The sequence below is a fragment of the Chrysochloris asiatica genome, unplaced genomic scaffold (assembly GCF_000296735.1).
Source record: "Chrysochloris asiatica unplaced genomic scaffold, ChrAsi1.0 scaffold00005, whole genome shotgun sequence".
NCBI lineage: Eukaryota > Metazoa > Chordata > Mammalia > Afrosoricida > Chrysochloridae > Chrysochloris > Chrysochloris asiatica.
In genome coordinates, this window is record NW_006408523.1 from 39,697,358 (window position 1) to 39,722,442 (window position 25,085).

At 37.2% G+C, this 25,085-nt stretch overlaps 1 pseudogene; it reads right to left on the reverse strand.

Annotated features, from left to right (window-relative positions):
• LOC102815238 overlaps nucleotides 1-25,085 on the reverse strand; it is a 144,912-nt pseudogene that overhangs the window by 73,381 nt on the left and 46,446 nt on the right.

The following is a 25,085-nucleotide window of genomic DNA, read 5'->3' on the forward strand; positions in this document are numbered from 1 at the left end:
TATAGCACCAGTCACATATGTATATTTGTTTGTTGTTGCTGTTGTGAAGTGCCGTCGAGTCAGTTCTTGTTGAGGTCCTATGTCGGGGTCCAACCTCAACAAGGAAGTGTGGGTGCCATGAAGAAGGGAGATCTGGCGGCGAAAGGGATAGAGAGAGAGATGAAATATATACAAAAAAGACAGACACACAGATATGATGCAAGCCGGCAGGTAGGCAGATCTGCAAACATATTGCCTAGCATTGCATGCAGAACTCACTCTACCTCAGTCTTTTATGCTCTTTTTTAGGGAGGGATTTGTTACAAAAGAAGGATGTAATTCACAAAGGGAGGAGTGATTCTTTAGATAAGACATGATATGGAACTGAAATGTGATTAATCATTCAAAACAGGGCATAATGATTCACAGGAACAACTTTTAAAATATTTTCATAGTTTTTCTTAACAATCTAAAATTTTTATTTTTACAGAAAAAAGGTTCAATCAAGCTGTTATATATTAACTTTTAGGCTTAAATGATCTAGAGCAGCGACGTGCGGTTTCTTAAGGATACTTAACATAAAGCAAGGTTCCTGAAAGGAGCCAAGCTGTCTCTGTACACTTTGCAAACTTTTGTTTGTGAGCAAGATCCCAGGCACCGGGCTTCATTTATCTATATCTAAAATGCTACATTGTTCTTAATTATCACATTCCTATATACTTTCAGGAGGAAGGAGAGCAGTGGGTTAAACTGATTATATTCAGAGGCGGTTTAATGGGGCTGCCACTATTATCCTCTAATCCAACATTCCCAGAATTTACCATTCCACTTTATGTACAAACCTTGGGTAGTTTTTCTCTAAACACTTTTTCTCATAGTCCCAATATACCTGATCCTGGCCTTTCTGAATTATCTGAGGAAACTTTTTACTGCCTCGGCTTTAAAAAGGGGTTTCAAACCCATTATTGTTCATGGATATCAAACATAACTGAATAATCAAATAAGGAACAGTTCTGACTTCCATCCCAGGTGGCTATAGCTTGTTCCTCAGAAAGATTTGTTCCCAGGACTCCACGCATTGCCAACACAGTGGAGGCATTAAGTTACTTTTAAATAGCTTTATTGAAGTATAATTGACATGTAATAAGATGTAAAAGAAACCATTTCTCAGAAGCTACAATTACTGGAGTTAGAAGCATAGAATGAACAATATTAGGACCAAAGAAAATTATACAGAGGTAGCCAACCAGTGAGTTCGCAAAACCAATGAACCCAGGACGTCAGGAGGTCACTTCCTTTGGCCCTCAGGGTCCATGGCTCGCTATCCTGAGGAGGGCCTCGGAATTGGATTTTCGTCCATGTCACAGGGCCACTGATGAACCCAGGGTCTGCGTATGCTGTCCCCAGCAAGTTCTGACCCGTGGGAATTTATTTTAATCAACTTTTAGAAAAGACAAATGCATCATTTTTTAACATAATCCCCTTGTTTTTAATGTAATTTGTCTATCAACAAGCTTTAACATTCTCTTATTTTAAAATGTTTTAGCTTGAGCTGCGAGCTACAAATGAACCGCTAGTTTCATTTCTTCATCAGAGATTAATCTTCATCCTTGAAGGGCTACTTTCAGGGGCCCAAACAGGTGAAAGTCCAATGGAACAAGATCAGAACTATAGGGGGGATGCTTTAACACCTCAAAATGAAGTTTTTGCAGAGTGTCAACAGTGTGGACAGAGGTTCAGGTACATGCATTGCCATTCAAGATCACAATGCCCTAGAATAGCAGTCCTCTGCATTTAATTCAAAGTTCAGGCTTTCGTTTTGCAATGAAATGAGTACTGTTGATTGTTGTAACTCTTTCAAAATTGTGTTCCAATATTGGCCCATGAAAATCCCAGAAAAATTTTCCAGATGATAGTTGACTTTTGAACTTTTTCTTCGTTGGCAATTAAGGATGTTTCCATTCCATACTATGCCATTTACTCTGAAACATGTAGTGATGAATCCATGTCTCGTCACCAGTAAGGAATTTTTTATTTTAAGAAATTTTTACCTTCAATTATTAGTCTAGATTTTATTTGCAGATGTCTAAATGTTTCTGTTCATGGTCTTCAGTGAGTTGTTTTGGTCCCCATCTTGTACAAACTTTTCAAAACCCAAGTTTGTCATGTATTATTTCATAAGTAAAGCCATGGCTGATTTACAAACGATTTGCTACATAAGCCGCTGTCACTCGCCTGTTTGACAGAAGCATTTCACACACATGCTCATTGTTATCAACTGTGCACATTGATGGGCCTTTTAATGTAACTGGAGTGTGGATAATGTTTTGATTCACTCTCATATATCCTATTTTCCCAAAGCCTGAGGATTTTAAACTCTCAAGCACTTGAAATTCTCCTGCATGGAGCCTACTTTTCCAGATATTAAGCATATTAAAATGCAAAAAAAGACTACCTTTAATTGATTGTTCACTTTAAATCAGTTAGTTTTAAAAGCGTTTACCACACATTATTTCATTCAAATGTCACAAAAAACAAAATTTATGTATTTTACCCATGTCATAGATGAGAAAGTGCATCTTCAAACAGTGGTTCACAACTATGGCTGCATATTAAAATTACTTCAGGTGTTTCTTAAAAATATCCCCACACCCAGGATGGATGCACCTCAGACTAATTAAATCACAGTCCCTGGGGATGGAATCCAGGCATCTGTTCTGTTTTTTTGTTTGTTTGCTTGTTTTTAAGTTCTGCAGATGAATCCAATGTACAGTCAAGGAGGAGAACCACGTTCTTAACATCTCACCCAGCGTCATTCTGATTAAAAGTGGCAGAGAACAGTCTCCATTCCAACAACCATGATCTATCTTTTCAACTAAACCCACAGTTCTTAAAACCTTGACAGCGCAAATAGAATCATGTGGGAGAAAATCTGTAAAAAAAAAACTGAACAAAGCTCCACACCCTAAGATTCTAATTCTATTGCTATAGATTGGATCCCAATAGGTATATTTTTAAGTCTTCCCATGCTGTTTTAATATGTTGCCAGGTTCCAGAATCATTGCTTTATATTATTCTTATTGGTTTAATAAAAAACTGTAATATTTATTTTCCTGCATACCTTGAAGGCTTTCTCAAACCAATCTGTATTTCCACATACTTTCTCATTGGTCTTTTCTTGCCCTAAGGGAATGCATTTAGAGTTCTTGACCTCCATCTGCTAATTAATATGATCAATGACTTTAATAATGAGTATATATTGAATACACCCAATAAAATACATGCACCCAAACATCAGGAAGTGCCTCAAAATTTCAGAGCTTATAATATAAATATTTCACTGGTGATTTTTCCCACAACATAAATAGCTTAAAAAAGAAAAAAGATTGGTCTAATCCAGGCCTAAATAATTTCTAGAAATGAGAAATTCGCCATCAGTGAGAATCCCCAAAGCTGATAACTAAAGTAAAGGCAAACGTTGCACATCTGAGAGTCTCAGTAGGATCAGGCACACTCAAGGTCTTAAGACACTTTAGTAAATAGACTCCTAAGAGGGGAACATGACATTGAAGAGGAAAAATATGAATGAGCTTGCAAAGTACTACACATCTCAAAATTCTATTTCTCTTCCCAGATATTTCTTTTTTGCTTGCTTTTAACCTTATTTTTACTTTTGTTTTGCTTTGCTTTGGAGTTACTTTTAAATAGCTTTATTGAAGTATAATTGACATATAATAAGATGTGCTATTTAAAATAACTAACTTGCTGTTTTGATATTGTTGAGTCAAATTCTGACTCATATGGACCCTATGTTGTTGTTGTTGTTGTTGTTTTAAACCTTTTCTCCCACAGAACGGTCGGTGGGCTCCAACTGCTCGACCTTGTGGTTCAAAGTCCAGTGCTTATTATATGGAGTCACAGAGCTGTAAGTATTTTAAGTCCTCTTTACTTCCAGCAAGCAAGGTTGTATTATCTATCTGTATTGTTGTCAAGTGCCGTCGAGTCAATTCTGACCCATAGCGACCCTGTATAGGGTTTCCAAGGAGCAGCTGGTGAGTTTGAACTTCCGACCTTGCAGTTCAAATGGCTTTGAAATCTGACACATTAACCCACAGTGCCACACCAGGACTCCATTATGTATATAGTGCAGGTAATTAATGAGTCTTCCTTTAATCCTGGTGCCACGTCTTTTTATAATCCAGATTCTCTGATTATTTGCTCAGCATACAGATTAAATAAGTATGGTGAAAGAATACAACCCTAGGGCACACCTTTCCTAATTTTAAATAATTCAGTATCCCCTTGTTGTTGTTGGTTTGTTTTTTTTTTCTAAAAATTGCCTCGGTCTATGTAATGGTTCCTTGTGAGCACAATCAAGTGTTCTGGAATACCCACTCTTCACAATGTTGCCCATCACTTGTCAAGATCCACACAGTTAAACGCCTTTGCATAGTCAATAAAGCACAAGTAAACATCTTTCTGGTAGTCTCTGCTTTTAGCCAAGATCCATCTGACACATAGTCAATAAAGCACAAGTAAACGTCTTTCTGCATTCAGCCAAGACCCATCTGATAGTCTTCATTCCCATAAAGAATTAGAGCCTGGGAAACCATAAGGAGCAGTTCTACTCTGCCCTAATGTGTTGCTATAAGTTGGATCTGATTTGACGACAGTTTTATTTGCTGGAATTTTATTGATGGAGTTTTGGATTCTTTCATTTTGTTATTACAAATGAAGCTGTTTTTACATTTGTTTACAAGTCTCTCATAGACACATTCTATCTTTGCTATCTTTACCTAGCAGTTGAACGGTTAAATCATATGACTTGTAGTCAAGGGCGGTCAAGTTGGGTCCAACTCATAGCCACCTGCATAGGGTTTCTGAGGAGCAACTGGTGAGTTTGAACCACAGACCTTGTGATTAAAATGATCTTGCAGTCCAATGCATATGTGTAAAATGATTGTTCTGTGCTACAGTGTATGAAGGCTTTTGTTCTTCCACATCTTTGTCAACCTTGATAATGTCAGTCTTTTTAAATGTAGTCATTCTAATAGTTGTGTGGCCTTTTGGTGTGGCTCTGTAGGATAAGAATTGGATTAAGAACCACAAGATCAATAGTTCAAATCTACCAGCTGCTCCTCAGAAACCGTATACAGAGTCACTATGAGTTGGAAACAGCTCAATGGCACTTAATGACAACACCACAATGGTATCTCATTGTCCTTTTCCCTAATTTATATCACTAATGATATGACTAGCTTTTCATTTATTTGTTTGCTATCTGTGTATATTCATAGTGAAAAATGTGATCACATTTTTGCCCATTTTTAAATTAAATTGTTTTCTCATTATTGATTTCTGAGTGTTCTTTATATATTTTAGATGTGAGTCCTTTGTGAGGTAATCTATTTTGCATATATTATTTACAGTCTTTGGTTTATCTTTCCATATTCTCTCTTCATTGCTCTAACTTTATGTGATGTCTTAAAAATCAGATAGTGTTACTCTTTCAAATTTGCTTGTCTTTTTTCAACATGGTTTTGGCAATTCTAGTTCCATTGTATGTCTACATGAATTTTAGAATGAATTTGACAATTTCTTTAAAAAACTTTTTTAAAAAAAACCCTGCTGGGATTGTGATTCATATTACACTGAATCTGTAGGTGAATTTGGGGTGAATTGACATCTTACCCCCATTGAGCAGGGGAAATCAGCATCTTCTTTTTGCTAAATAGCAAATATTTTAGGCTTTGCAGGCCTTAGGGCTATGTCTCAACTATTCAGTTATAGTAAAAGATAGCCATTGGCAAGCACACATGAATGTATGGGCAGAGTTAGATTCCAGTAAAATTGTATGTACAAAAGCAAACCAATGAGCCAAATTTGGTTTGTGGGCCAGAGTTTTATATTGTTATTATGTTTGCAATCCATAAACAAGGCATATATCTCCATTTATTTAGGTCTTTAATTTCTCTTAGCAAAGATCTATGGGTTTTAGTATACTGGTCTTGGGCAATTTCTATTAAAGTTATTCCTAAGCATTTAATATTCTTGAAAGTTTTTTGTAAATGGCATTTTTGTTCTTAATTTTGATTGTTCCCTACTAGTCTATAGAAATTGGGAGTCCTAGTGTGGCATTTTAGAATAAAGTACTGGACCGCAAGATCAGTGTGATCCACAGTGTCAGGGGTTCACACTGACCAGCTTGTTCCTTGGAAACCCTATACAATGTCACTATGAGTCGAAAACTACTCAACAGAACTTAACAACAACAAGTATATAGAAGTATATTTGAATGTTTATAAATTGATTGTGTACGCTACAACCTTTCTAAGCACACTTGTTAGTTCTAATAGTTTTATTATAGACTTTATTAGATTTTCTATGTAGAGATTCAGGTTATCTGTAAATAAAAACAGTTTTTCACTTCTTTTCTTTCCAATATGGAATTTTTCTTGTTTTGCTGGATAGAACCTCCAGTTCAGTGTTGAATAGAAGTGACAGGAGCAGACATCCTTGTCTTGTGCTTAGGAGAGGAAGCATTCAGTCTGATGTTGGCTTTAGATTTTTTGCAGATGTCTTATATTAGGTTGAGTAAGGTTCTATGCCTATTTCTAGTCTGCTGAGAGCTTTTAAAATTATAAATAGATGTCAGATTTTGTCAAATGTTTTTCCTGCAGTTGAGCTAAATATATGTTGCTTTAAAAAAATGTTAATAAGGTGAATTGTATTTCTTGATATATTTGATAGTTAAATTGACCCTGCATTCCTGGAATAAACCCTACTTGATGATGACATATGCTTATATTTATATATCACCAAATTCAATAGGCTATCATGTTTATAATTATAGCATCTTTATTCATGAGAAATATTGGTCTGTGATTTCATTTTCTTATAAGGTCTTTGGCTAGTTTTGGTGTCAGGACAATGCTAGCCTTATCAAATAACTAAATGTTCCGTCCTCTTAAATTTTATGGAAGAGTATGTGTAGAATTGGTAATATTTCTTAATTAAGTACTTTGTAGACTTCACCAATAAAGTCACTTATGTGAGTCTGGAATTTGCTGTATGGAAAAATTTGTAGCCATAAATTTAATTATCTGATGATATAAAGATATCAGTTTATTTATTCTTTCTTGGGGGAGTATGGTTGCTCCATACAATAAACAATGGACTGCAAATCACAAGGTCAGCAGTCAGAGCACACCAGCAACTCCATGGGATAAAGATGAGGCTTCTACTCCCACAAGAGTTAAAGCCTCAGAAACCCTTACAGGGTTGCTCTGTGTCTGAACTGACTGGACAGGAATTAACAGTAGTGTCCTTTCTTGAGTAAGCTTTGGTTGTGTCTTGAAAAAGTACTTTATCTAAGTTGTAGAATTGTATTGAAATAAAATTGTTCTTAATATTCCTTAATGTCCTTTTAATATCAGCAGCATCTATAATGTCACCGTTCTTGTTTTCCACTATTGGATATTTGTTTCTTTTCATTTTTCTTAATCTGGCTAGAGATTTTTCAGTGTTATTGTTTTTTAAAAATACAAGTACATATTTTAATGTCTTTGATTTTCTCTCACTTTATTCTGTTTTTTATTCATTATGTATTGCTTTGATCTTATTTTCTTTTTTTACTTTCCTCTACATACTTTGTGCTAAATTTGTTCGTATTTTTCTCTTTTCTTAAGGAGGAAGAAAAGTAGTTGATTTCACACATTTCTAATGTATGCATTAATTCTGTAGTTTCTCCCTTGTTGTTAAGTTGATTCTGACTCATATTGACTCTGTATAAGGTTTCCAAGGAGCAGATGATGGGTTTGGACCCCCGACCTTGCAGTTAGCAGTCCAGTGTTCATCCTACAGTACCACACCAGGTCTCCATTTCTTCCTAAGTACTGTTTTAAGAACTCCCTACAAATTTTGATATGTTGTATTTTCACAGTCATTCAGCTGAAAATAATTTTTACTTTATATTTTAATTTCTTCTCTGAACCAGGGGTTATTTATAAATATGTGATTTCATTTCTAAATAATTAGGAATATTTCAGACTATTCCAGAATATCCTAATTCTATTACTGATTTGTAATCTAATTCCATTGAGATCAAAGATCATACCTGGTATGACTTAACTAGTTAGAAATGTATGTATTTATCTTATGGCCTACAATATGATCTATATTGGTAAATGTTCTGAATATGCTTGGCAAAAATTATATACATTCTATTGTTTGGGGATGGAGTGCCCTATAGATTGCAGTTAGGTCTGCTTGCTTTTTATTGTTCAAATCTCCAATGGCCTTACTAATCTTTCAGCAGCTGGTTCTATATTACAGAGAAAGTAGTTTTTAAATGTATAAATATAATGTATTTATTTATCCTTTTAATGCAGTCATTTAGCTTTACGTATTTTGAAACTCTCTTATTAGGTGTATAAGCACTTAGGCCTATTCATAAATTAGGCTTTTATCACTATGAAATAACCTGGATCAGTAGTATTTCTCTTGGCTGTGAATGCTACTTGTTTCTGGTGCTAATATAACCACTTCACTTTTCTTTAGATTCATGGTAATTTGGTATGCCTTTCTCTGTCTTTTTCATTTTAAACTATCTGTGACTTTTCATTTGAAGTGCATTCCTTATGGGTAGCATATTATTGGTTCTTAATTTTTTATCCAGTTTGGCAATTGCTGCCTTTTTGTTAGGGTATTAAAATAATTTACTTAACATAATCATTTTCATGGCTAGGTTTCAAAATATAATCTTGCTATTTGTTTTCTATCTGTTCCATATGCTCTTTGTCCTCTTTTTCTTCCTTCTTTTTGTCTAATTGACTATTTTTAGGATTCTAGTTTAACTTATTTGTTGGATTTTTAGCCCTAATTTTTTTTTTTAACTATTGTTATAGGAAAGAAATGACAAAGTAAAAGAGCTATACAGAACATTTCAAAAGGCAGCTCATGAAGACAAAGTTAAGAATTATAAAGAAATGTGCAAGCCCTAGAGTTAGAAAACCAAAAGGGAAGAACATGCTCAGCATTTCTTAATTTGAAAGAACTGAAGGAAAAATTCAAGCCTTGACTTGCAGTATTTAAGGATTCTGTGGGCAAAACATTGAATGATGTAGGAAGCATCAAAAAAAGATGGAAGGAATACACAGTTACTGTACCAAAAAGAATTGATCAATGTTCAGCCATTTCAAGAGGTGGCATATAATTAAAAACCAATGGTACTGAAGGAAGAAGTCCAAGCTGCAATCAAGGCACTAGCAAAACACAAGGCTCCTGAAACAGGCAGAATAGAAAATGAAGCATTTCGACAAATGGATGCAACACTGAGAATGCTAATTTGTCTATGCCAGGAAATTTGGAACACAGATCAATTGGTGTCTTAATTAAGATTGACTCTACTTTGAAGAGGCAGCACTTCCCCGTTCATTTGTTGAGTGCCTTCCAAAGATCTGATTAGAACAGATCCATCTATGTGCTCATTCCAAATAAAGAGATGACCCAACATTTAACATCTAACAATATCATTAATACTACATGCAAGTGAAATTTTGCTGAAGATAATTCAAGAAAGTTTGCAGCAATACATCAACAAGGAGCTGCCAGAAATTTAAGATGGATTCAGAAGAGGCCATGGAATGAGAGACATTAAATGAATGTTGGGAGAGAATACCAGAAAGATTGACTTCTGCCTTATTGATTATATAAAAGCATTCAACTGTGTGTATCATGAAAACTATGGAAAACTTTGTGAAGAATGTGAATTCTAGAAAATGTATTTGTTTTCATCCTATGTATAGACCAAGAGGGAGTTGTTAAAGTAGAACAAGAGGACAGTGAATGGTTTAAAATTATTAAAGTTGTTTGCCTGGGTTGTCTCCTTTCACCAGAGGTATTCAACCTGTATGCCAAACAAATAATCTGAGAAACGGAAATATCTGAAGAAAAACGTAGCATTGGAGGAAGACTCATTAACAGCCTAAAATATGCAGCAAACCTTGTTTGTTGGTAGCAAAGAGGACTTAAAATATTGATGAAGATCAAAGAGCCTTCAGTATGGATTTTACTCTAATTTAAAGACAGCAAAAATCCTCACAACTGGACCAATGAATAGCACCATAATAAGTGCAGAAAAGATTGAGGTTGTCAAAAAACTTCATTTTGCTTAGATCCACTATCAACACTCATGGAAGCAGCAGTCAAGAAGTCAAATGGCTTATTGCATTTGGCAAACCTGCTGCAGGAGGCCTCTTTAAAGTGTTGAAGACAAAGATGTTACTTTGAGGGCTCAGGTGCTCCTGACCCAAGCCATGGTATTTTCAGTAGCCTCATCTGCATGTGAAAGTTGGACAATGACCAAGGAAGACCTTAGAAGAATCGGTGCATTTGAGTTATGGTATTGCAGAAGGATATTAAAGTACTGGACTGCCAAAGAAAACAAATCTGTTTTGGAAGAAATACAGCCAGAACATTCCTTAGAAGTGAGGATGGCGTTTGTCTCTTTGTCTCTCATACTTTGACTATGTCTTGGGGAGGAAGCAGGATCAACAAAAAAAGAGGGCAATCCCCCCACCATGAGATGGATTGACACGGCAGCAAAATGTGTTCAGACATAGCAACCATTGTCAGGATGGTGTAGGACTTTACAGAGTTTTGTTCTGTTATGAATAGGATGGCTGTGAGTTAGAATTCACTCAATGGCACGTAACAACAGCACAGGATTTATAGCCTATATCTTGAATTTATTACACCGTCTGCCTGCAAGTGATTTATACTGCTTCACATATAAAAGTCAGACAATAGCATGCTTTCAATTTTCCCCTCCAAACAATCACATTTTTGTTGCTATGAATTTTACTCCACAATGCATGCGGGCTAATGCACTGGACTGCAAAGTCAGTTTGAACTGCAAGGTCGGCAGTTCAGGCTCACCAGTAGCACCTCAGAAACCCTATACAGGGTCACTATGGGTAGGAACCGACTCAACGGCACTTAACAACAACAACATCTGTTTAAATATTTTACGGGTTTATAACAGTAAGAAAATTAAGCTTATTTCCATGGGTAAATACATAAGACTATTTCCAATGTTCTGCTTTTCATCATGTCGATGCATCCGTTAGAATTTTCTTTTGCAGAAAGACTTCCTTTAACATTTCTTGTAGTACAGTCTTTTGGTGATGAATTCTTTATTTCCCATTTATTTTAAATTATTTTCATTGGGTATAGAATTCCAAGAGTCCCTGAGTGATGGAATCAGTTAAAACACTTGACTGCTAATCTTAAAAGTTGGAGGTTTAAGTCCGCCCATTTGTTGTTCTTCTTCTTAAGCACCGTTGAGTCTCTTCCGACCCATAGCGACCCTGTATAGGGTTTCTGAGGAAGCAAACGGCTGGTGAAATCGAATCGCCGACCTTGTGGTTCAGAACGACTTTGCAGTCCAGCGTATTAATCCACAGTACCACACCAAGATACCACCAAATAAAATCTAGGTCATCTACTTCCGAAATCTCAGCCGCTGAAAGCCCTATGGAGCACAGTTCTCCTGTAACTTACAAGAGTAGCCATGAGTTGAAGTAAACTAAATGCAACTGGTTTTTATAGAATTCTAGGTCAAAAGACTTTTTTCATACTTGAAATGTATGTCTCCACTCTCATATCATTTGCATTGTTTCTCAAGAGAAAGCAGCTGCCATTCTTATGTCTACTTCTCTATTTATAACTTTTCCCTAAGTGTTCTTATAATTTTTTTCTTTCACTTTGATTTTGAGCAAATTGATTAAGCTATGCCTTGGTGTAGTTTTCTTCATGTTTTTCAGGCTTGAGTTTGTCAAGGTTTTGAATTTGTGGGTTTATCATTTTTATCAAATTTTGAAAAGTTCTAGTCACTATTTCTTCAAATATTTCTTCTGTTCCACCTCCTTCTTTCTTTTCAGAATTTTAATTACATTCAAGAGGGCATCAAATGCTCATAGAAAAATAAAACTGAAATCATACATTATGCCATTTGAAGTTGTTGCCACCCCCTTGCCTCCACGGGATCATGCAACATTTCATTTTGTTGTACACAAGGTCACAAGGAGTGGGAGGCAACTTGAGAACAGCCATCACCAACTTCCAGATACTTATTTTGTATTTTTAATTCATTTTTTGTTTGTGTTTTCTTTTACACAGTTTCTCTTTCTAGGGACTCAAATCAACTCATCTTTTATTGTGCAATATCTAATCTGCCATTAATGCAATCCAGGCTACTTTTCATTTCACACATTATAGTTTCCATCTCTAAAAGTTCAGTTTGAGTGCTTTCACACCCACTCCTCACTTGTCAACATGATTAAGTCCCAAAAAATAGATTATGCAAAAATCACCTATATGTGAAAATGGAAGATAACCATATCAGATCACAAAATAGAGAGAGGGCAACTACATCATTATGCAATACCAAATTACATCATTACATAATTGCTACATTCGTTATTACATAACGACCAAATTACATCACTACATCATTACATTCAGAATCATGGCCCAATCAAGTTGACACAAAACTTTAACCATCTCAGCCAGCATTTCTCTTGCTTTGCCCCTCAGTATTCATCATTGCCAGACATATACACAAAGCTGTCAAATTGTAAATATGAAATGTCATATTTATAAGGACTGGTGGTGGTGGCTGTGTGTCATCAGGTTGGTTCCAACTCATAGTGACCGTGTATAGTGTTTCCATGGCTGTAAATCTTCACAGGAACAGAGTGTCTCCTCTTTCTCCAGTGAAGCAGCTGGTGGCTTCAAACTGCTGACATAGCAGTCCAACACATAATCCACTATGCCGCCAGAACTCCCAAACAAGGTGTGTGTGTGTTTACAATCTATGTCTTAATATATGAAACACAGTTATAAAATCTGTTTAATATCATTTGTCTTTTATTTTAATATTTATGGTGAGATCTGCATTGGTTTCAATTTATTGATTTTTGTTGTTGTTGTTCATTACTGGTCATATTTTCCTGCTTCTTCACAGACCTAGTGATCTTTGAATGAATGTCAAACATTATAAATTATACCATGTTGGACGCCGGATATTTTTGTATTCCTATAAATATTCTTGAGCTTTCTTCTGGGACATAGTTAAGTAACTTAGGGGAAAAATACAGTCTTCTTAGGTCTTGTTTTAAATATTTGTTAAGTGGAACCAGAACTGTATTTAGTGTAGAACTAATTCCCCACTACTGAAGAAAAACTCTCCTGAGGAATCTCCTCAGTACCCCAGGAATGATGAGGTTTCCCGATCTCACTGTTGGGAATAGACGTTATTCCTAGCTCTGTGTGTGAGCCTCTGTCCCTTCTTATCCTTTCCCATGGTGCTTTGCTCAATCCTGGGTAATTTCTTCACCCTCACTCACGTTGATCAATACTCACTTGAGCACTAAAAGAGGAGCCTCTGAAGATTTCTGGGGCTCTTTCTCAAGTACTCTGGTTCATAATCTTCAGGAGCAATTGTGTAACTTGCCTATTTAGTTTCCTGTGTCTCTGGAATTGCTATTCTTTGTCATTTCAAATATTTTGTGTCATTTAATTGGTTTCAGGTAGAAAGAAAAATTGGATTCCTTTTACTCCATATTGACTGGAAGCAAGATTCTTTTCTGGTTATTTTCAAATTCCTTATAGATGCTCAAGACAACAATGGACCTAAGATTGTACCAAGGATATGGCAAAAATAAAAAGCTCAAAAAAAAGCAGAATTCTTCTGGTGGTATATGATGCATGCATTGAACACACATGTAGATTGGCCTACTCTGCTGTACTATAAATACCACAATGACAAGACTTCGTCTTAAATTTCTCATGTATCCTTACACTGTCCCTACCCTGTAGCAAGCAGAAGCAGAATAAATGGTACTAATTATTCATTTGCGCTCTCCTTTCACAGTTTAAGTCTGTTTCTTTGCCTTAACAGAGATCACGTTGTTGTTGCTAAGTGCCCTCGAATTGGTTCCAACTCATAGTGACCCTGTGTAGAGTTTTTAAGGAGCAGCTGGTGGGTTCGAACCACTGACATGGTTAGCAGTCCAAATCTTATCCGAAAGCACCAAACCAAGACTCCAGAAGAGACCATATACTACCACAAATGCTTATTAATTCACTTCACTGTGTGGCTCTTGAAGGATCTTCATTTTCAGCATTTTTAGTAGACAAAAATAATTTGCCCAATTCCTTTTTAATCCAGATAAAAGGAGAAGGATTGTTTCCCATGCCTTTAACAATTCTTAGTATTGGTAGGAAACATTTTGGCATGTAACACCTGATTGAGAGAATTAAACCCAGGTTCAACAATTAAGCACTTGGTTGCTAACTATAAGATTGTCTATTCAAACCCACACAGCCACTCCTCAAGAGAAAGACCTAGTGATCTTCACCCATAAAAATTACAGTCTAGAAAACCATATCGGGTTCACTGTTAAACCACAGGAGTCTTGTCCCCATCTCCTTTCACCAGCCTCATCTGGGCAAGTTGGAAACCACTCAGTAGAGATTCTACTTTCCCCACACCCTCTGGAACTGAGCTCCTTCTTGAAGGCTTATGGACCAGTCACTTTGTGCTGTAGCACCTCCCCCATTTTGGCTAGCCAATGTCTAAGTTGCCCATCCCTGTCAACCCTGTGTACTGAGGGGGTGGGAATGATCCTCGCTATAAAGATTCATTCCCTCTTTTGAGCTACTACATCCATAAGTATAGCTCAAGTTCATCAAATTGTAGCGGATTACTCCTTTTTTTTTTTTTTGTCTGCCTTCTTCCTGTAGTCAAATTCTGAATCCAGCCATTGAAGTCAGATCAAGTGGGTACTATCAGCAAGTATGGGTGTCCTTGTGCATCTCCTCTCACTTCATATCAGCTGGATGCTTCTAGTCTTCTGGGGCCATGTCCCTGTCCCTGGGCCCAGGAGTCCCCAGGTCTTGCCATACTGCTGACCATCCAGGTCTCAACCTGGGTTGACAGGAGTCTATTGAACATGGTCGGACTTAGCTCACAAATTCATTGCTGTTTTTCCCCCACTTCCCCTTATCAGTGACCAATGTGGTCACCAGCAAGACTGCATGCCTGCTCGTGTATTCCCCTTAAGTCTAAGTCTTGGAAGGAGGTTTGGGTTTGGCAGATTTGTAATGAAGTAGTTATCCTCCATTTTATGATCTAATGTAGTCATCTTCCATTTTCACAGAGCACCGATGATTTTATATGACCTGGTATTTGGAATCTAACTATACTGATTGGTGATGGATGGGTTTATAGACAAAATAAATTGATTCTTTAAAAAAAAAAAAATATTGGCCAGTTCTACTCTGTCACATGGTGTCGCAACAATACATGTGTGGTATCTAGGAGCCAATGTGGTCAGTGGAAAGGACACTGAGGCAGCATGGAGGTGGGAGCAGACCTTGACATTAGGTATGCCTCCATTCCAACCTTGGTACCATCAGAACCTTGGTCTAGAGCAATGTTCTGGACCTCACTAAGCTTTGATTTGTTCATCTTTAACTAAAGATACAATAACACCTTTCAGAACTGGTATGAAAATCAATATTCATAAAACATGTAGCACAGGGTCTGCCCATAGTAGGAATAGATATTTCAGAATATGGAGTCAGAGTCTGCTATATGGCTGGTGACTGTTGTTGTTGTTGTTGTTATGTGCCGTGGAGTCGGTTCCGACTCATAGCGACCCTGTACAGGGTTTCCAAGGCTGTAAATCCTTACGGGAGCAGAGAACCTCATCTTTCTCCGGTGGAACAGCTGGTAGTTTCAAACCGCTGACCTTGTGGTTTGCAGCCCGATTCATAACCACTATGCTACCAGAGCTCCTTTTCAGAATCTGGAGTCAGACTCTGCTATATGGCTGGTGACTAGTCATTTCAATGTGAGGTTCAGTTTCTATCGTTTGTAAGGATCATATTGGATAATGCAGGTGAAAAGCACCTGGCAAGCTGCCTATAATAAATGTTTGTTGGTTAATCCCTGCTGAGTAGCAACCATGTTAACACCCTATAAATCCTCTGTGGGATTCGTTGAGAGAATTAAAACACTTGGAGGTTAGGAGTGACAGTTGATATTTTAGTTCTCTACAACCAGGTCTTCATTTCTTCCCAACCAACAGGGTACCTTCTCAGGACTAAAAGACAGTTCTTCTAGGATTGACCAGATGAACATACCAGTGCTAATCAGACCTAATTAATTTTTGCATTATTATTTTTTAAATATTTTATATATTTTCAATACAAATTGATACAATAAAAACCAAGAAAGCATACAGCATTTTGCATTATTATTTTATCAGGTCTCACATTTGGCATTAAATAATGATATAAATCAACTAGAAAACAGCATGAAAACACCAAGAAAGACAAATATTATCTTAACTTTCTCATATTGTTCTTTTATAATGTCTCCTGTTAGAAGTGGTTAGGAGGGAAAGAAATATACCTCTTAAAATGATCCCTCCATAAATATTTTAGTTTTGATGCTGTTTGTGCTGGATACACACACACATACAATTTCGCAAAAGAAAATGCATTCTGTTCTCAGTAGTGAAATAGAGATAAACAGTAATAATAGAGCAGCAACATACCACATAATACATAGAGAAATAAAATTGATAAAGAATCAGCAAATAAAAGTCCCTCAAGAAATCTTTTCATAGAGCAACATATAAACAGGAATTCTGGAACCATTAGAAATCTTCTTTTATTTAATCCCATGCTGACTATACTCAGAATTGTCATGAATGTGAAAAGAACAAACCCCATTTTTTTCCCTCTTACATTAGCAGTCACAGAGTATAATAACTCAAATGTATGAAATATTACAGACTTGAACCGCAAGATCAGAGGTTCAAACTCACCACCCGCTCCTCGGAAACCATATACAGAGCCGCTATGAGTCAGAATGGACACAATGGTAGTTAACAACAGCAACAACATTTTAAAATATCATTTGAAGATATTAATATATTCTGCTACTAATTCTTCTTGGGGGGGGGAAAATCTCTGCTAAAGAAAAATCTAGTAACCCAAAGCTAAATATATTCTGAGATTTTAGAGAAAAGAAGCGTTTTCAATAATTTATTAAAATAACGTGAAATATTTATCTTAAACACACACACCTACATCGTCATTTCTGCTCCTATTCTTTTCCTGCTGGTTCTCTACTGAAGGATTATCAGAACTGCTGGCGAAACAGCGATCACAGGCTACGTTCGCTGCTTAAGAAGGGTCCCTGTGTGGATCCAGATGAGTACCCACGCAGTGAACACCTTTGCTGATATTTCTACTTTTCAAATGTAAACAAAAGCATCTATCCAATAAGGTCTCATTTCCACCAACATCATTTCTAGTTCTTCTTATGTTACTGCTGTTTTAATTGTTTTTGAAAGGTTCTAAATTGTAGAAGAAACCCATTCCCAAAATAGATGCAGCCTATGCAGGATGGAAAGGAGGTTGGGGAGGGGGTTGCTAAACCCAGGAAGAGCTGAAACCCTGAGCAAGCACAAGTCACAAGAAGACAAAAGACAATGATGCCAGCATGCAGGGTCTTGAAAGAGAAAGACAATAGCAAGATGAGAACAAGCATGAAGGGGAAGGTAAAGGACATGGTCAGTTGTGGTGGCCCATGAGAACTGGGACTAAAAGAATCCACCACCACCTCTCCTTGTCTCCACCTGCCCCCAAACTATTCTTCCACCTCCAAAAGAGTAACGACTCCTGAGAACTGGCAAAATGATCAATATCAGGTCAGTCTTGAAACAGATGGATCGAACAAAAGGAAAAACATAAAAAAACACTGCACCCCTGATGGCAGGAAAACCTTTTCTTATTTCCTTGAAGAGGCTATCTAATGGGATAGGCCTAGGTAGTTTTGAATAACAGCCACGTGTTCTTGTTTTGTTGGGGTTTTTTTAGTTGTAATTTGGGTGAAAGTTTTAGAGAGTAAATTGGTTCTCCATCCAACAATTCATACATATTTTGTTTTGTGGTATTGATTTCCAGCCAGTCTTCCCACTTCCTACTTGTGTTTACTGTTTCCCTTTGTCCTTCTTTCCTTTCACATCATGCTTTCTGAGCTTTATCCTGGGCAAATGCTGTCCTTTTGATCTAGTATGGTTGGTGATTTTAATGAGTGTGTACCTCACTGGTATTACTGCTCACCTTATAGGTCTATCTATCATTTGGCAAAAAGTTGAAGGTGAACCACATGGATGAGTTCAAATCCAGGCCTCAACGGTGTCTAAGTGCCATAGTCTCATGGGGTCTACGAAGCTCTCTCAGACAAGTAAGCCTGGTTTTTTAAGTTCCATTCCATAGTTTTCTTTCACTCTATTCAGACCTCCTCTTGTGATCCCTTTCAGAGCAGTCAGTAGAAGTAGCAGGGAGTCACTTAGTTCTTCTGGTCCCAGGGTCAAGGATAGTGGGCTTCTTGTAGTCCATCAGTCCTTTGGACTAATTGTTTCCTTGTACCTTTGCTTGTCTTCACTCTTCTTTGTTCTGGATGGGGAAAGATCAATAGTTGCACCTTAGATGCCACTCACATGCTTTTAAGACCCCAGTCACTGCTCACCAAAGTCAGATGTAGAAAATTACCTTTGTGAACTATGTCATGCCAATTAACCACAGTGTTCCCTAAGACAGTGGTTTTGAGCCACTAGACCCAGAAACTCATTCCCTCAAGGTATCTGGATACGGCTAAGAAGTTTTCATAACTTTGCCCCTGTAGGCTTTACTATATTCATGACTATATTTGCAGCACATATAAATACATGTGTCAAAATATCCTCTGTCGCTAGGCTGTAATCTTTACAGATCATTAGGTTTTTCTTCTGTGAAGATACTGGGAGAGTTTGAACTACTGATATTTTGGTTAATAGTCAAGTACTTAACAGTTGCATCACCAGGGTGTCTAACTGGCCATTTAATAAAGATTTTCTGATGGTATTTGAACATGCTGATTATTAAAAGTACCCCTATTTCTGAAAGCCAGTAGGCAACTGTTAGGTAGATCACACTTCTACCACCCTCTTTTTTTAGGAATGATGATAGCCACCAAGTCTCCTGTTACCTATGTTCTGTCAAAGTGGGTTGGCATTGTGGCAATACTGTATTTTGTCTGACAGAAATCCAATCTGGTTCCAGAGTCACTTTTATCCATGTTGCTATTATTGGATGCTCTTGAGTAAATTCTGACTCATAGGGACCTCCTGTAACAGATTAGAACAGTTTCATAGGGTTTCCTAAACTATAATCTGTATTGGAACAAATCACCAGGTCATTCTCCCATATAGCTATTGGGTGGGTTCTAACTGCAAACCCTTGAGCTAGTAACTGAGCACTTAACAGAGAAAAATCTCTTGCAGCCACTGTTGGCCTATACTTTGTTCAGTTCAGCTCCCAGCAGGTACAGACAGGTACAGGCAAACAGACAGACACCTGTTATTTTCAACAAATAGAAAAGGTTGCCCTGTCAAAAAGCATGCTTCAATATCACTAAAAATGCAAAATTAAAATAATGATGATATAGCTAATGTAGAATAGCATTTCACCCACTCATCATTTGTGGAGTTCATGCTGAGCGCTCAATATAAACATCAGGATGGCCAAAAAGTAGGAAAGTAAGCCTCTTGTCTTTTCCCAAGGCTCCCCAGTGCCTACCTTCTCTCACCAGTAAAATCACAAAAATGCACATTAACCGTATGTGTCTTTCTTGGCCCATGTCCAAAAGCTCAGTTACTTAACAGCTTAACCAGGTTCATTATGAAATTGTTTTGCCTACAAAGATACTCGTACACCTAGATAACACAGAAAAGGATCTTAGAGGAAAGTGCCTATTTTATGAAATCAGAAGTTGCTTTTTGTTTAGACTTTCAAAAGAGCAAACTTGCTTGAGTCCATATGACAAGAAGAGCTAAAAAAAAAACAGTAAAACAGGGCTGTTCTGAAGCAAGCAATGCAGGCTTGAAACAGACAAATAAGTTCCTTGAAAGCATCAATTATGTTGAGTACGTGTGTTCTTTTTGACTAAACATTGAGACAGCAAGTGGAATAATGAAAAACAATGCAGGTAAACAATAGAAAATTGCTGGCCTTATATTTCCCACTTCTACCACCACTTCAAATGATAGCTATAATTCAGTAAAGATCATAGAGACTGGCATTTATGCTGAACATCACTTCCTACCAGCCTTTTATTTACTAAATTCCTCCTAAATGAATACCTAGTCGAGGGAATTAAATTGGATATGAACACCCCTATCAATAGCAAGTTAAAATATATTGGCATCATATCAAACAAATAGAGTAGATAAATATATTAGCCTGGCACAGGATCTCACATGGCGAGCTGTTTTATAGGTTTGTGGCAAAGGAATTTAAGAAGTACTACAAATAAATGCACTGTGCTTAATATTATTGTCTCGTGTGAGAGGGCTCAATCTCACTAAACCAAATAAGAATTTCTGGGAAAGATGTGAGCCATACTACTAAATTTTTAAATCAGAAGGTAGCTCTCTTTCAAAGGAGGCAGGGTTTCATAGATGAATGAAGAAGTTCAAACTGACTGATAGGTGAAAGCTAAACCCAAAAGAATGAGTTGCAAAATCAAGAGAGACATGGAAATGTTTGCTGATGAATAAATTTAAATTTATTATTGAAAACTAAAGCAGCATAGAATTTGTTAAAATTAGCCTCCAACTTGAAATCTGAGGGCAAACTTTGTGCTCCATAAGGAGAAAGTGCTAATTTGTGAACTACTGACAATAGAAACTGGGCTCTTGTTCTGTTATTAATGTTTCTAGAGAGGAAGGCCAGACAGAAGGAAAACATTTCTTCCTCAATTAAGAAGGCTTTTAAGCCTTTTTGCCTGCGTGTCACTAATGCCTCATTTTTCTAAATCAATCATGTTGCTCTACTATTGTATTAAAATGTACTTTAATAACCAATGTTTGAAATCAGAAGTGACATTTTTTCTAAGATGCATTACTAATAAAGTATCACACATTTTCATCCTGTGTGAAACAGCTGGACCATGACGAGATCACATTAGCACTAATTAAAATGATATTTTTTGTGCAGTTTTTGCTCACCCAGCTTCATTGGACTCAAAAGGATTTTTGAAGTCCATAATAAAGGGCTATTATGTAATCCTTACCATGATTCTCTTGAATCAGGCAACTGTCTAATGTCTCAGTAACGATATTTTCTTAAAATTCTCACTCAATAAAATCAATATTAAGTTTTTACTCTTAGAGCTTTCTTTTCAATATATGATACTCATTTAATTAAAAAAAATTAAAGCTTTAATTTATTTTGCTTGATGAACAAGAAAAATATAATATTAAAGACAACATTTTCCAATGTTTCTCTTTTTTCTCACTTTACTGGGTCCCTGTTGTTCCCAACGTATAATTTGCAAAACATATTGCTTCAATACTTACAATGAGAGAGGCGGCCCAGCTGTGGGAGGGAGAGGACAGCAGCCTCCAATATTACCATAATAATCTGCCGAGAGTCCCATGAGCCCTCTGGTATATACAATTCTCTGTACTGCAGGCCCCAGCTGAAGAACATTCTCTTGACATGGATGCCAACCTTTGCCTGCAGGCAAAATAAAAAAAAATAAAAAAAGGCAGAGAAGTAATCATGAAAATAAAAAATCTTGTCAACTGCATTAGGATGCAGCTCCCATGTTTTTTGCTCACGTAGGCAGGCATTGTGCTAACAAAATGATGAGAGACTTTAAAAGACTGCAGCTGGTATGTATTCAGTTGGGGTGAAGCAGGAGAATAGAGGATAAAAAAAGTGCTGTATTAATTCTGCAATCCTAAAATGTGGAGAGGGGAGCTATGAATAGTGAGAGTTTAGTTACTCCTGTCAATATATATGACAACTTTATTTACCATCACTCATACGATTGCTTATTATAGGAATTAAACAAGAAAGAAGCAGCATTACAGCATTGAGGTTAATCATGGTAGAAACTTTCAAACACATATTGTTTTCCTTCTTAGCAAATGAATATGATAGGCATATGAGCAGTTGCTGATGAATGCTCTTTTAAAACAATCCCCCAAAGGTAATGCAATCATACTTGCCTCTGAAAACTCAATCTCAAGTCAAATGAATTATTTTCACAATTAAGATAATAAAGGTAAGACATTGAAAACACACCTTGAACAAACTCTGTCTGTCTCAAAACAAAGTTCAGATTGGGATACATTTTATTTTAGAAGCTAATCAAGCACACTGATTTAGAGTAATCTCAGTTAATGCTGAAAACTTTGAGACCCATGTTACAGCACCAAAAGTTTCCAAACTTCATTATGCTACAAGAGATTGCCCTGCAAACAAATAAATCTGTAGCCACACAAGTTCTAAGCACTTTAATCTGAGGGCTATCCTGCTGGAGAAGTATTTGAACGGGTAAGAAAACGCCTTTCTACATATAGGTAACTAACTTTGCTTCTCAGATTAATTGTTCAGATGCTAGACAGACTGGAAGAGGGCAGTATAGTGTTATATTCATTTACTAAAAAGGTCTAAACACAAGGAATGTTCAACCTTACTGTCTTTACAAATTTAGTGTGACATATCTCCCTGTTTCAGAGATTAAGAGACAAATTTATGTAATTCAGAGCTCAAAGAGTAAATACAAGTTGTTGGAAGTTATTAATTAAGTTGTTGTTTTGTTGATGTCAAGTACATAGAGTTGATTGCGAATCATAACAACTCTGTATTGTGTTTCCGAAGTGTATCTAGTGGGTTTGAACTGCCAACCTTGTGGTTTGCAGTCTAATGCTGATCCTACAGCGTCACACCAGGAGTCCTTGGGAAACATGAAATAGAGATTTAAATGACCTATTTGTGTGACCAGCTAATAGTTCCTACCACTTAACTATTTAATTAATTGCTCCTTGGAAACACAATACAGAGTAACTGAGTCAGAACCACATTGATGGCACTTAACAACAACAAAACCACTCGTAACCTACACAGAAATTGTACTTAGCATTCCATCCCAAGTGCATAGAACACACTAGCTATTTGTTGAAACAATGAGTGCAAGCATTTATTTAATCATTCATGCATTCAAAAAATATTTACTGAGACATTGGGGATATAACAATGAATAAAACTGACAAAAATCCCTGTCTTTGTGGCACAAAAGAAGACATAACAAATAAATAAAATATGTACTGTGTTGTTGATGATGTTAAGTGCCGTGAAGTTGGTTCTAACTCATAGTGACTCTGTATAGAGTTGCTTAAGAGCAGCTGGCGGGTTTGAACTGCTGAACTTGAAGTTCAAACCTACCTTGCAGTCCAGTGCATATTCTATAGCGCCACACCAGAACTCCACATACAGTGTTAGATTGTAATAATGAAGGAGCTCTGGTAGCGTAGTGGTTACGAATCAGGCTGCAAACCTTAAGGTAAGCGGTTCGAAACTACCAGCCGCTCTGCGGGAGAAAGATGAGGCTTTCTACTCCCGTAAAGATTTACACCCTCGAAACCCTGTACAGAGACGCTATGGGTCGGAACCAACTCAACGGTATTTAACAACAATGCAACATTGAAGAATAGCAATGGAACTGCCAAACATCTCATGATATAGATGAACTAGGAGGACATTATGCACTGTGAAACCAGTCAATCACAAAAGGACAAATATTGTATGACGCCACTATAGTAAAAAGTAAAAAAAAAAAAATTATGCTAAAAGAAACATTCTATGATGGTTGCCTGGGGACGCGAACATTATTCACTGGGCAAAGCACTGTTGTTGTTAATTGCTATCGAGTCAGTTCCAACTTATAGTGTACTGTATGGGGTTTCTGAGAAGCAGGTGGTGGTTTTGAGCAGACGATCCTGTAGTTAGCAGTCCAGTGCTTATCTCACAGCACCACACAAGATAGAGTGTTGTTTTTGTTGTTATTAAGTGCTGTCGAGTAGGTTCCAATCCAGAGCAACTCTGCATAGGGTTTCCAAATGGCAGCTGGTGGGTTTGAACCAACGACCTTGCAGTTCAAACTGACCTTACAGTCTTGCACATTATCCTGCTGCACCACACCAGGACTGCAGGATAGAGGGTTGACACATGTTAACTTGGGTGACAGGGAAGGCAGTTAAAAAAAAAAAGAAACTAGAATATACTTATATATCTACAGTAGACAAATGTATGGAGACAGAAGTCTATATTAGTGGTTACCAACAGTCATTGATTGCAGGAGGGGGTGGTCAGTAGCGGGCATTGAGCTTCTGTTAAGGAAAGTGGGAAGTTTTGGGGAAAGAATAATGATAGTTACACAATAGGATAAAATAATTAATGTTGCTAATTTGTACATGTAAAAATGGTTAAATGGCATATTTTTGTTACATATATACTCACCAAAATTATATATATATATGTTGTTAAGTGCCGTGGAGTCGGTTCCGACCCATAGCGACCCTGAACAGGGTTTCCGAGGGTATATATGGAAGGAGCTCTGGTAGCGTAGTGATTACGAATCAGGGCTGCAAACCGCAAGGTCAGCAGTTCAAAGCTACCAGCTGTTATTCAGGAGAAAGATGAGGCTTTCAGCTCCTCTAAAGGTTTACAGCCTCGGAAACCCTATACAGGGTCTGCTGTGAGTCGGAACCGACTACACGGCGCATAACAACCACCACCACTACCACCACATTGGCTTCATAAGCACAAGATTGCAAACCATAAGGTCAGCAATTCGACATCCAGAGAAAAATAAGGCTTTCTGCTACCACAAAGATTTAAAAAGCCTCGGAAATCCTACAAAGGGTAGTTATGAGCCGCAAACAATTGGACAGTATTCAACAACAACAAATATATATATATATATTGTTGTTGTTGAGTACTGTGGAGTCGGTTCCGCCTCATAGTGACCCTGCACAGGGTTTCCGAGGCTGCAAATCTTTACAGGAGCAGAAAGCCTCATCCTTCTCCCGTGAATGGCTGGTAGTTTCAAACTGCTGACCTTGAGGTTAGCAGCCCGATTCGTAACCACTGCGTTACCAGAGCGCTCTCTCCTCTCTCTCTCTCTCGCTCTC